This window comes from Aquila chrysaetos, chromosome 8 (genome assembly GCF_900496995.4).
Source record: "Aquila chrysaetos chrysaetos chromosome 8, bAquChr1.4, whole genome shotgun sequence".
Classification (NCBI taxonomy): Eukaryota; Metazoa; Chordata; class Aves; order Accipitriformes; family Accipitridae; genus Aquila; species Aquila chrysaetos.
In genome coordinates, this window is record NC_044011.1 from 38,579,999 (window position 1) to 38,591,172 (window position 11,174).

The window sequence follows — 11,174 nt, forward strand, 5'->3', positions numbered from 1 at the left end:
ACTGTCCAGCCAGCTGCCGCTTTTCTCCTCTCTTCTAGTGTCCTGTGCCCTGCTCCTCATTTTTGGCAGCCCTCGCCTCTGCCCAGCAGCCCATCGCTCCAGGAGCCATCCGACCAGCCGTCCGTTCCCCGATGGACCGAGGAGCGAGGCTCTGGGACCGGCTGCCAACACGTCCCGGGGCAGGGGGAGCATCGGGGGCCCGAGCCCCGAAGCGGACTCGCTCCCGGCACTTGTTAGGTGCTTGACTGAATAAACACTCGCCGGACCGTTTGAGCTCCCTTTGCACCGGGCGAGGGAGCCCAGGGGAGGAGGCCATGTGCTGTGGGGGTCGGGCGATGCCCCCCCCCCCGCCCCGTTCCTGCTGGGCTCCAGCTGTGGGCAGTGAGGCTGATGGCGACGGCCCCTCCCTGTGAAGGCGGGGGGGCTGCCCGGTCCCGGGTGGCCGTGGCGGAGCCGGTGGGAGCCGAGGGAGGAGCGGAGCCGGGCGCCCCTCGGACCGGGGGAGGTGGGGGGCGCCTGTGCCGAGGCCGGGCCGGGCGCTGGGGGCTTCACTGGGGGGGGGGGCGCAAAAAGCGGTGGGACCGCGACGCCACGCGACAGAAGCGCCCTACTGCGTGTAACAGGACGCGCATGCGCAGTGGCTCTCGCGTCGCGGAGCTCGCTGCTGCCGCCCAGCGAGGAAGCGTTAGTACTGCAGGTGGAGTGCCGCGCACGCGCAGTGGCGCGCTCTCACTGCTGCCGCCCGGCGCCCAAAAGCCGGTGCTGCAGCTCGGGCGCCGCGCATGCGCAGAGGCGCCACCGTGTGGTGCCCGTTCTGTCCGCCGTAACGGCGCTGCGGTGCCTGCTGGCCGCTGCCGCCGCGCTCGTGCTGCCGCCTGGCGGCCGAAACGCCGTACTGCGGCCCGGCCCTCGCCGTCCCCGGGAGCAGCGCGGCGGCGCGCTCAAGCGCTTGTCAAGCATCTTGTATCACTGTCTCCCTTTCCCTGTTTTTCAGTCCCCCCTCTCTGCCCTGCAGCCGATCGCTGTTGCAGTGGGTTTGTGCGGCAAGCGGGGGCGGGGGAGCGGGCAGGGGCTGCAGGGGTGGGTTCCGTGAGGAGACACCGGGACTCGCCCCGTGTTGGGCACAGCCAGTTCCAGCTCCAAGATGGATCTGCTACGGGTCAAAGCTGAGCCAACCGGCAACGCTGGTAGCCCCTCTGTGATACTTAATGTGATAAATGATTTTTAGTCTCAAACAGGATTCCAATCAAAGTTTACAATTTATTAAATGAATAAAGGCAAGCAAACAGCCCTGGGCACGCCGGGAGCCTCTGCTCTACCAAGACGAAAACCAACACAGCTTCTTTTATAGTCTAACATTAGTTACATATTCATACTAGGGGTGTCCTTCCAAAAGACTCTCCACCTCCTGGTTGTGCAGGTGCAGTAGTTCTCCTAGAAACTTCTCAAACTCTCCTCATCATTGGCTGAGGGGTCTTCAGTTCTAGAAACTTCTCGAACTCTCCTCAGTGGCTGAGGGGTCTTCTATACAATGTATCTCCGACCAAGCTCCTCACTGCTCGGGCATGGCAGCAGACATCCTGTGCAACAGGCGACACCCTGCACAGCACCAGCTGTGGCCATCAAAACCCAAGCAAGTTCGCAACAGACACCTCCCCCCCACAACAAATGCATATAACAGATTGCTTACACACTGCCACTTCAATACACCCTCTATTCGTACATACTAAAGATCACCCCGTTCGTAACCTCGCTTAATACTATGATAAATGCCTCAGTTCTCCCCTAGGATCTCTTGTTTAACACTGCGCAGTTAACAATAAAACCAGTTTTGGGCTGGCAAAAAAGAACTATATACATATCATCTGTTTCCTCCTGGTGTGCGGTTATACGAGGACCGACAAAATGGTTAAAGATTACATATACAGTGAGGGTCACATTTTATTATGCGGCCCTAGCATTGTTTTTATTGACACGAATCAGATGAACATATTTCACACTTAAGAACGGCTAAAAAAATGCCGTGCAGAAGCTGGGATAGAGAAAATGGGAGTGTGACACAGCCCTGCAGACCCCCAGGTCAGTGAAGAAGGAGAGGGGGGAGGTGATGCAGGAGCCGGAGCAGAGATTCCCCTGCAGCCCGTGGGGAAGACCGTGGTGAGGCAGGCTGTCCCCCTGCAACCCACAGAGGACCCCACGCCAGAGCAGGCGGATGCACCCGAAGGAGGCTGTGACGCTGTGTGTGACGCTGTGGAGAGGAGCCCACACCGGAGCAGGTTTTTCTGGCAGGACCTGCGGCCCCATGGGAGTGACCCCACACTGGAACAGAAGAAGAGCGTGAAGGAGGAAGGAGCAGCAGAGACAACTTGTGATGAGCTGACTGCAACCCCCGCTCCCTCTCCCCCTGTGCTGCTCGGCGGGAGGAGGCAGAGAAGTCAGGAGTGAAGATGACCCCAGGAAAAGGAGAGGGGTGGGGGGAAGGTGTTTTTTCAGATTTGTTCCTATTTCTCATTATCATACTCTGATTTTAATTGACAATAAATTCATTTCCCCAAGTCGAGTCTGTTTTGCCTGTGACAGTAATTGGTGAGTGATCTCTTTGTCCTCATCTCGACCCACAAGCTTTTCTGTTGTATTTTCTACCCCCCTGTCTTGTTGAGGAGGCGGAATGATAGAGCAGCTTGGTGGGTACCCGTCGGCCAGCCAAGGTCAACCCACCTCAGTTTCCTTCTATCAATCATGCTCCCTGTCCCTATTTTTTAAATCTTGCCTATGTTTCTTGTATGCCATCGCTTCTGAAACTTTCTTTCTACCTCTCCATTCCTATTTAAATTCTTGCATATGTTTCTTAAACCCAGTTGCTTTTTAAATTTTCTTGCTACCTTTCCCTCTCTCGGTCTCCCTGACCTTATTTTAATTTCTCGCCTGTGTTTCTTGTACCCTGTTGCTTTTCAAAGTTCGTTCTTACATCTCCCTCTATGCAGCTCTGTGTACCTACTTTTTGATTCTTGTATCCTGTTGCTTTTAAAATTTTCTTTCTATGTTGCTCTCTATCCATCTCCCTGTCTCTAGTTCTTAACTCTTCCCTCTCTGTCCTGCACCCTGTCACTTCTTACATTTTCTTTCTACATTTCTCTCTTTCTATCTCCCTGTGCCTATTGTTAGTTCTTGCCTATGTTTCTTGTATGCTGTTGCTTTTTGAAATTTTTCTGCATCTACCTGGCTCCCTGTTTCTGTTTTCTAGTTCTTGCTGTTTCTTCTCCCCTATCACTTTAGAATTTTTCCGTCCCTTGTCCTGTGTCCATCTTGTTGTCCTGCCAGTCCCTTCCCCTTCTCTCCCCTGCTTCCTATTATTTATTCCTCCATCCCTGTTGTTTTGCTCAGTCTCTCCGCTCTCCTCTCTCTACACCCTTGTCCTGCTCCTTGTCCCTCTCTTGTTCCCAGCATCCCATTTTCTGGCTCCCTGTCTCACACCTCTATGTCCCTCTGTCCTTCCTCCTGCTTTTCTCTTCCCTTTTATCCCCCCGTCCTGCTGCCTTTGGGCACTGAGCCTTGTAGCCAACTCACTGCCAGGATTTCTTACGTGCATTAATGAATCAATTTTTCCCACCTCCTCTGTGTCCCTGGCTGTGGGCAAGGTGCAGGGGAGGGGGTGATGTGCTGTGGGGCTTTGGCAACGGCCCCTGTTCCCGATGGGCTGGGGCAGCCCCAGGTGCGGCCAGGGAGGCTGGGGATGGAGCTGGCCCTGCTGTGTGAAGGGGCTCCGGCTGTAAAGGGGGCTGCCTGGGCAAGCCTGCCCGAGGGAGCTGATGGAGGCGAACGGGCTGAGGAGGGAGGCTAAGGGGGTCCTGCTGGCAGGTGCCTCCAGCCAGGAACGGCCAGTCCTTGTGGCGAGGAAGGATCCCTCTGGGCCATGCCTGACAGAGCAGGCCACCAGCACGCAGCGGTGGGCGCTCGGCAGCTCTGTCGACTGTGTGCATGAGCCACCATGTATGGAGGAAGCCTTGTGAATGAAGAGCATTGAGGTGTCCGCTACGTGCTGCCGAGTGGGTGAGGGTCAGGCAGGCGGCACTATGGAAGAGGAAGGGGCAGAGGCGGAGAAAGAAGCGTGCTGGTGGTGAAGGTCTCCTGCTGGCACCAAGAGCTGTGGCGAGTCACGCGTCCTCTCCCGCGCATCTTGGTCCATCTTTGCTGCCCTGCCCCAGATCCCTGCCCGTCCCCGCTGCTGTACCCCTCTCCGCCAGCCCGCCTACCCGTCCGGCTCCCTGAAACTTGTTACTCTTCTGCCAACATTGCCCTGTACCACTTCACCTGTTAATTTTTTTTCTAGGATTCCCTCTCTGCGGCTCCCTCTCCCTATTTTTTAATTCCTCCCTCTGTCCTGTACCCTGTTGCTTTTTAAATTTTCTTTCTATGTTTCCTTCCATCCATCTCTGTGTCCCTATTTTTTCATTATTTCCTGTGGGGTTTTTGTACCCCCATCACTTTTAAAGTTTTCTTATTGTGGTTCCTTCTATCCATCTCCCTGTCCCTGTTTTTTTAATATGCCTGCGTTTCTTGTACCCAATCACATTTTACATTTTCTTTCTTTGTTGTCCTGTATCCATGTCCCTGTCCCTATGTTTTAATTCTTGTCTATGTTTCTTGTATTCAGTTGCTTTTTAAAATTCCTTCTATGTTTCCCTCTATCCGGCTCCCTTTCTTGATTTTTTTAAAAATTCTTCCCTATATTTCTTGTACTCCATTGCTATCTAATTTCTCTTTCAACAGCTGCCTTTATCTGGCTCCTTTTCCCTATTTTTTAATTTCTCCCTTTCTTCTGCATACTCTGTCACTTTGTAAATTTCCTTTCAATGTTTACTTCTATTCCCATCCCTGTTCCTATTTTTTTTTTTTCCTATGTTTCCTGTAGCCTGTCACTCTGTAAAATTTCTCTCTATGTCTCCCTCTATCTGACTCTCTGTCCCTATTTTTTAATTTCTGTCCTATACTCCATCAATTTTAAATTTTGTTTCTATGGCTACTTTTATCCAGGTCACTGTCTTTATTCTCCAATTCTCTCCTGCCTGTCCCGTATGCTGTCACTTCTTCACTTTTCTTTCTATGTCTACTTTTATCAAGCTCCCTATCGGTATTATTTAATTCTTTCCTGTGCCGTGTACCCCTGTTCTTATTGTTTAATTTATTCTTGTCTTTCCTTAAAGCCATTGCATTTTAAATTTTCTTTCTATGTCAATGTTTATCCACTTTGCTGTCCCCATTTTTTGTTTTCCTGTCTATTCTGTACCTCGTAGCTTTAAAAATGTTCTTTCTGTGTCTACTTTAACCGATTCATTGTCTGTCTTTTCTGTTTCTCTTGCCTGTCCTGTACCCCATTGCTTTTAAAATTTTCTTCCTGTCTCCTGTATGTTTTCTCCCTGTTCTTATTTTGTAACTTTTTCTTCTTCCCATAATGCCTCTGCTTTTAAAATTTTCTTCCTACGTCTCTATCACCCTACCCTTATTTTGACATTTTTCTTGTCTTGCCTTAATGCCTTTTTCTTTTTAAATTTTCTTTCTACGTCAACTTCTATCCAGTTTTCTGTCCCATTTTTAATTTTTTTCTTCCTGCTTGTCCTTTACCAAGTTGCTTTTTAAATTCTTCTTTCTATTATGTCTACTTTAACCAATTCACTGTCTTTATTTTTAAATTTTTTCTTGTCTGTCCTGAACCTTGTTCCTTTTTCATTTGTCATTCTATGTCTATTTTTATCAAGCTCCCTATCCAAATTTTTCATTTATTCCTGTCTGTCCTTTACCCTGTCACTTTTAAAATTTTATATTTCCATGTGCGTGTCTCTTTTTTTACCCATCCTTTTTTTTTTTTTCTTGTCTGTCTTAATGCCATTGCTTATTGCATTTTCTTTCTATGCCAACATTTATTATGTTTGCTGTCCCTATTTTTTATTCTTTTCCTGTCTTTCCCGTACCCCGCCCTCTTTAAATTTTCTCTCTATGTCTCTGTTTATCTAGTTTTCTGTCCCCATTTTTTAGTTTTTTCCTGTGTTTCCTGTACCACTTTTAACTTTCTAACTTTTATTTCTGCGTGTGCTGGTTTTGGATAGGATGGAGTTAGTTTTCTTCACAGTAGCTGGTACGGGGCTACATTTTAGATTGGTGCTGAAAACAGTGTTGATAACACAGGGATGTTTTTGTTATCACTGAGCAGTGCTTGCACAGAGCCAAGGGCTGTTCTGCTTCTCACCCCACCCCACCAGCGAGTACACTGGGGGTGACAAGGAGTTGGGGGAGGACAGAGCTGGGACAGCTGACCCCAACTGACCCAAGGGATATTCCAGACCGTATGACATCATGCTCAGCATATAAACCTGGGGGAAGGAGAAGGAAGGGGGGATGTTCAGAGGGATGGCATTTGTCCTCCCGAGTAACCCTTACTCATGATGGAGCCCTGCTTTCCTGGAGATAGCTGAACACCTGCCTGCCGATGGGAAGTAGTGAATTAATTCCTTGTTTTGCTTTGCTTGCGTGCGTGGTTTTTGCTTTACCTATTAAACTGCCTTTATCTCAACCCACGAGGTTTACTTATTTTTCCCCGATTCTCTTCCCCATCCTGCTGGGGGTGGGGATTGGGAAAGCGGCTGTGTGGTGCTTAGTTGCTGGCTGGGGTTAAACCACGACGGTCTTTTTTGGCACCCAATGTAGGGCTCGAAAGGTTCAAGATAACGACAGATTTGATTTGAATGCACTCGATCAAATTTCTAGCTGTTATTGCTGTTTAGCTATTAATTGATAGGCTTCTGTGCTTGCCTTGGCGCTTGCTTGCCTTACTGTATGTTAGAGTCTAGTGCTCATCAGCAGCCGCTTTTTGCTTTCGCTGCTTGCTGTAGAGCTGTACTGCTTGTCATCTTACTCTGCTGCGCCTGGGAACGTTTTGATAACAGCGATGGTGATGCACCGGGGCCGGCAGATGGCCAGGGCATCGCTGCGGTTTCTGTGGTGCTGTACTGGACAGGCTGGAGCTCCAGTGTGAACTCGAGTTGAAGGGACTGTGACCTGTGAATGAGTTCACGTGGGAGCAGGACACCCTGAAGCGTCTGTGGCCGTGGATAAGCCCATGCCAGAGCAGGTACATCTCGAAGCGTCTGTGGCTGCAGTTATGTCTGTGCCGCAGCAGGTATACCTCTGAAGGGATCGTGATCCAAGGATAAGTCCACGCTGCAGCAGGTACGCCTTGAAGTATCAGTGGCTGTGCATGAGGTCGTGCTGGAGCACCTCAAAGTGTGTGGCCATGGATAAGGAGCAGGTACACCCCTGGAGAGACTGCAGCCGTGGGTAAGGCCATGTTGGAGCAGGTTTACTTCTGAAGGGACTGTGGCTGCGGGTAAGGCCACGCTGGAGGAGGTGTATCTCTGAAGGCATTGTAGCCCATGGATAATGCCACACTGGAACAGGCGCACCTCAAGGCAACTGTGGCTGCGGATAAGTCTCTGCCACAGCAGGTACACCCCTGAAGAGACTGTGGCTCATAGATAAGGCTCCACTCGGAGCAGGTACACCCCTGAGGGACTGCAGTCTGTGGAGAAGTCCAAGCCGGAGCATGGGCAAAGCGAGGAGTTCATTGCAATGTTAAACCCTGTGGTCTGGTCCAAAGGGACCAGGGGTGGACATTGTAATGGAAATAACTTTAAATTGTTGTGACCCGTGATTTGAGTTGCATGTTATAGGAATTACTATAGCAGGAACCACCTGAACCAAGGGAGGCCAAGCCTTAGAAGCAGCAGTGCAAGCGCAGCAGCGACCCAGCCTGAGCTGTCTTGGTGCCCAGTAACTCCACGCGACACACCACCTCTGCTGTCCTGAGTGACCACCGTAACAGACGGAGCCCAAAGTCATGGCCTAAATGAACTCAATGGACATTTTGTGGATGTTTTATGGACGTTTTAGAGGGGTGGTCCATAGGCTAAGAGAATGATATCTGTATATTGTATTCTCTTACTCCCTTTTGTTTCTACGTCTACGATTCCTATCTCCGTATTTTATTTCTTTCCTGTCTGTCATGTACCCTGTCGCTTTTAAAATGTACTTGCTATATCTGCATTTATTTAATTTGCTGTAACTATTTTTCAATTTTTTCCTCTCTTAGTCCCATGGCTTTTAAAGCTTTTTTAATGTCTACTTTTATTTAGCTTTCTGTCTCTTTCAATTTTTTCCTCTCTTAATCCCCACCACTTTAAAAATTTACTTTCTATGTTTCTGTTTATTTGGTCAGCTGTCCTTATTTTTCTTTTTTTTTCCTTTATTTTCTCAATTCTTTTTTAAAATTTTCTTTCTATGTCTACTTTTATCCCATTCACCGTCTTTATTTTTTAAGTGTTTCTTGTCTTAGTGCCGTCACTTTTAAAATTTTCTTTCTATGTCTACTTTTATCAAACTCTCTATCTCTATTTTTTAATTCTTTCTTGTTTGTCACATACTCCATTGTTTTTTAAGTTTTCTTAGTGTCTTTTTTTTTGTTTTCTTTTTTCTTCTTTTCTCTCAGTTCATCTTAAGGCTTCAGAGGGTCTCCTCAGCACACTTTTATCTCTGGAGAGTCTTTTGCACCCCTCTAAGTTTGTCAGAACATTGCCTCTTCCTTAGAGCAGTCTTTTTATCCTCTCCTCCATCTCGCTTGACTCCAGTGGGTCAGTGTCTCCCTCATGACATCTGTACTCTGTTCAAATCCTCTCCCGAGTATCTCTGTGCCCTCAAGCCTTCTTCTGTGTCTCTGGCCACCTCAGCACCCCTCTATTTCCTTCAGGATGCTTCCTGTGAGCGTCCTTGGGTTCCACCACTATCCTTGAGTTCTGCAGCAGGCTTTGTACCTCTCTCATTCAGAGACAACTCTTCCTCAGGCTTTCCTTGTGCCCCAGAGCACTCTTACCTTATTCACTGCCATCTTGGATGCCTCCATTCAGTCGCTCATCCCCTGAGGACATCTGTACATTGCTGGGACACCTGAGTTTTGCATTGTGTCCCAGAGCCACCTTCTGTCTTTCACTCTCAGCACCCTTCTTCTCCCATCATCATGCCTCCCGAGGCCATCCTTGTGCCCCACAGCCCTCTTTTGGCTCTATTGTGCTCTTTGCGCCCTTCTCCCTCCCTGAGAATTTTTCCTGATGCCATCTTTCATCTCCAGAATGCTCATGTTGTCCTCTATGCTATCTAGGATACTTCTGTTCATTCCCTGGTCCCTCAAGGGCATCTGTGGTCTGTTCAAATCCCTTCTGGATGACTTCATCATGTCCTCGAGCCTTCTTTTGTCTGTCCCTCTCAGAAGCCCTCTGTTACTGTCACAATGGCTCCCAAAGTCCTAGATGTTCTCTGCAGCACACTTTTAGCTCTGTAAGCCCCCTTTGGACTCATTTTGTTGCAACTGCACCTCTCCTAAGATCTCAGTTCCCAAAAAAGAGCATTCTTTTTTCTTCTCTATGCCATCTAGGATGCCTCCTGAGACCTTCCTTGACCTCCACAGCATTTTGGTAGCATTTTGCCTCCCTTTCAAACTCTCTTATCCCACTGAGCCTTTCGTGACCCCTCTGCTCCCAGTCCCCATGCCTACCTAGACCTTCTTTGTGTACCACAGCCCTGTTTTAGCTCTGTAGCGGACTTTGATCCTCTCATTCCCTCAGAGGCCCGTCCTCGGCTTTCTTTGCACCTCAGAGCGCTCTTACTGTCTTCTCTGCCATCTAGGGTGCCTCTCTTTGGACCCCAGCCTCCTGAGGACATCCGTATTTTGTTCAGATCCCCTCCAGACTTCCTCCTTGTGTCCCTGAGTCTTCTTTGGTGTGTTTGGCCCAATTGGGGCCCCTCTGATGGTGTCACAATACCTATTGATGCCTTTGAGGTTGCCCTTAGCACACTTTTAGCTCTGTAGCACACCTGACATCCCTCTCATTTACATAATTTTTGATAACAACATTGTTACTGCATTTAACGAACTACTTTTTCTTACATAGCTTGGTAGGACATGTATCTTTTTTGATTGGCGCCCCAGAACAATTGAGTTTAATTCCCTACCTGGTCACGTTGTGGATGCAGTAGATGTAGCTGTAGTACAAGAGAGGTGTGTGGATTGTCAGGCTCATAGTTCACAAACAAGTTTCACCATGTCTAGTGCACACAGACAACTCATGGGGGGTTACAAAAGCCACCCAGCCTTGGATTGCCTTGAGGCCTTGTCTCTCCGCAGAGACAACTCACAGGGAGCTCTGTAGACAGCTTAGCCCTGGGTTGTCTGATAAACCCTAAACTAAACAGGGCGGTGGCTGTGCCATTCAAAGAACCAAAACCTGAACTGAGCCTTGAAATCCCTTAACAAATAGTATGCCCTGATGCAGCGATGAAAGAGGCACTCGGGATGACAACGAGATGGTGATGAAGCAATGGCAAAAAGACCTCTTTATTGTATCTTACAGCATACTTCTATGTTACTAAAACAGGAGCGCATATATGGCTCGGCTGGGTTGTTTGCCAGTCCTCAGAACAGTTAAAGATAAAAACATTCCATACACATACTCGTGACTGTCTTCAGCCACATCTTCCCAGGCATACACCGTGCCATCCTCTGACCTGACCTTGTATAACTAGTTCTTCAAAGGCTTGGCAAACATGTAGCACAACAAATTCTAACATTCACTCTTGAAAACAAATGCCAGGTGTTCCGAGCTGCTCCCACATCTCCCCCTTTTTTGTTTAGGAACATCAGATTCACGAGGAAGGCAGCGAGGACTCTAGCTTCGAACCGATGCAATCCTCGTACTGCTCCTCAGATGATTCTGATGATTGGTGCAAACACACAAATGATTAATAACCCTCCAATAGCAATATAAATTTGGATACACAGATTTAAACCTTCAAACCATGTTTTTGGATTTAATCATTTAACACTACTAGACAATTCTTCAAAAAACATTTTGTTCTGCTAATTTTGTATATTTCCCATTTGATCTTGTGATATCTGTGCAAGATCTTAGATCTCTCCTGCAATATTAGTAGCAAACGCACCTTGTAAATGCACCTTCACCTGATTCCAATCACATACACTTTCATTGCATTGTAAAGGAGTTACATACAGCCCTTGTTTTTGAAATTCCCAATCACAATGTAATTTCATTCTATTTTGCAATGCACTTTTT

General features: G+C 48.2%; 1 long non-coding RNA gene across 1 annotated transcript; it reads left to right on the forward strand.

Annotated features, from left to right (window-relative positions):
* Positions 1–802: 802 nt before the first annotated feature.
* Positions 803–2,462, forward strand: LOC115344406. Its single transcript, XR_005932930.1, has 2 exons — positions 803–1,210; positions 2,006–2,462. It is a non-coding gene; the product is annotated as an uncharacterized LOC115344406 (long non-coding RNA).
* The last annotated feature ends 8,712 nt before the right edge of the window (positions 2,463–11,174 follow it).